Genomic DNA, 2500 nt, shown 5'->3' with positions numbered 1-2500 from the left:
CTTCCCAGGGGCTTTGTAGCTTCGGCGAGAGCCCTCGGTAGGCCATGAGCATGGCGGGCAGCTTGACGTCCCAATCTTCCTGACTTTCCCTGCAATATCTGGCTAGCTGTTGAGCAAGGGTCCGGTTAAACCGCGCCACCATGCCATCGGACTGTGGATGGAGGGGTGTCGTCCGTGTCTTGCGCACTTCTAACAGCTCGCAACACTCATGGAACACTAGTGACTCAAACTCACGGCCTTGGTCAGAGTGCAGTTCAGAAGGCACACCAAAACGGGTAATAAACTCATTAACTAACACGCCTGCCACGGTCTCGGCCTCGTGGTTAGGTAGTGCATACGCCTCAGGACACTTTGAGAAATAGTCCATTACCACACAGATATATCGGTTCCCCTGTGGCGTGAGAGGCAGCGGGCCAGCAATGTCCACTGCCACCCGTTCCTTGGGTGCTCCCACACAGTACACCTGTAACAGGGCCCGGTTCTTTCTAGCGGGACCCTTCTTTGCACTGCACACGTCACACACTCTACGCCACTCAGACACGTCACTTCTCATGCCCACCCAGTAGAACCGTTAACGGAGACGGCTCAGGGTCTTTTTCTCACCCAAGTGACTACTGGTCACACAGGCATGTAATTCCCTCAGCAACTCAGCACCTGGGTACCACTACTACTCACGTGTCACTGTCCACTTCACTCAACGGCATCCAGCGCTTCACTAACACACCGCCTTGATCCACTCGTAATGTTTCCCACTGGTCCACTAGACATTTGGTGGTGGGGCGCTCCGCAGCCACAGCCTTACAACTGGGGCGTCCACTGGGAGCCTCAAGCCACCGGACAATGGGAGCAAGGTCAGAATCCTCACGTTGTGCCTTACTCAACTCATCAACCCCCTTAGTGGCACATTCCAGCACCTGCAGACGGAGGCACACAGGATCAGAGTCCTTCTGAACATATTGTGAGCAACTAGCCTCACACGGGCGTCGACTCAGGCTGTCAGCGTTGTAATGGACACATCGGTGGACGATGCGGTAGTTGTACTGCTCAAGGCGCCCTAACCACCTCGCCAGCTGACCCTCTGCTACCTTCAGTAACTCTAACCACTGTAGGGCAGCATGGTCGGTCTGGATGATGAACTCAGCACAGTAGAGGTATGGGTGAAAGTGCTCGAAACTCTTCACCATCGCCAGCAACTCTTTCCTTGTCACACAATAGTTGTTGTTAGGCCTGCTGAACTTGGCACTGTAGTAGGCCACGACATACTCCTTCCCGTCCTTTACCTGTGACAAAACTGCCCTGATGCCCTCCACACTGGCGTCAGTGTACAACAGGTAAGGGAGCCTCAGGTCCGGATAGGGCAAGACCGGTGCCTCCACCAGGGCATTCTTCAGGCTGTCAAATGCGGCCTGACACGAGGCACCTCGTCCCACTGGAAGCACTCCCCTTCTCGTGGAAGTCGGTGGAGAGGAGCTGATATGCTATACAAAGCGGCGGTAGTACGTGCACAGGCACAGGTAGCTCCTGACTTCGCCACATTGGTGGGAACTGGTCACTTCACCACCGCCACCTTCTGTGGGTCGGTGCGCACACCGTCCCGACTGACGGCATGCCTCAGAAATGGCACCTCACGCTGGAACATCGAGCATTTCTTGGGGCTGAGTTTGAGGTTGGCCATCCTCAACCGCTGTAGCACCTCCTCCAGCTGCTCCAGCTGCTCCTAGAAGGTGTTCCCGAAGACGATGATGTCATCGATGTAGACAAGCGCCGTCTTCCACTGCAGGCCATCCAATACCCTCTCCATCAGACGCTCGAAACAACCAGGGGCATTGCAGAGACCAAAGGGCATGACGTTGATATGCCACAGGTTCCGTCCAAGGTCAACACACGCCTTACTTAGCATCAGGTAGTCAAGGCCCAGCAAGCATGGCTCGTCCAGATCGGCGACATACACCGGCAGCCGCTGCACCGTGCTGCCCACGCCGATACGAGCCTCCACTGGGCACTTGAGCTGCACACAATGCCCCGTGACACCACACAGTCTCTGGTGCGTCTGGAAGTCGCATAGTGGCGAACATATCAGGCCACACTAGGGTCTTCTCAGTCCCAGTGTCCACTGTCAGGCGGCATGGTTTCCCATCTACTGAGCCCTCCACCTGCATCATGCTGGTTGTTCGACAGCAGCTTACACAAGTCGGGGCCCAGGAACCGAGGACGGCTGGGTTTCGGCACCCTTCTCCAGCCTGTCCGAGTTTTCCGCCTGTACCACTTCCTTAGCCTTAGGGCAGGCACTTGGGTGGTGACCATACCTGCCACAGTCCTTGCAGCACTGCTGGAAAGCATCAGAATCTGGCCGGTTGAGAGGACACATTCTCCGCTCCCTCTGGCACCGACTGCGTCTGTGCCCTTTCTCACCACAGCCCTAACACGAGCCTTGGAAAATGCCCGGGCTCACCTTCCTCAATGCTACCTTCTCTACTTTACAAGTCGGGGCCCAGGAGGT

This window comes from Penaeus japonicus, unplaced genomic scaffold (genome assembly GCF_977035675.1).
Source record: "Penaeus japonicus unplaced genomic scaffold, GWHDUDI00000001_assembly GWHDUDI00000038, whole genome shotgun sequence".
NCBI lineage: Eukaryota > Metazoa > Arthropoda > Malacostraca > Decapoda > Penaeidae > Penaeus > Penaeus japonicus.
Note: the sequence above shows the minus strand (reverse complement) of the source record.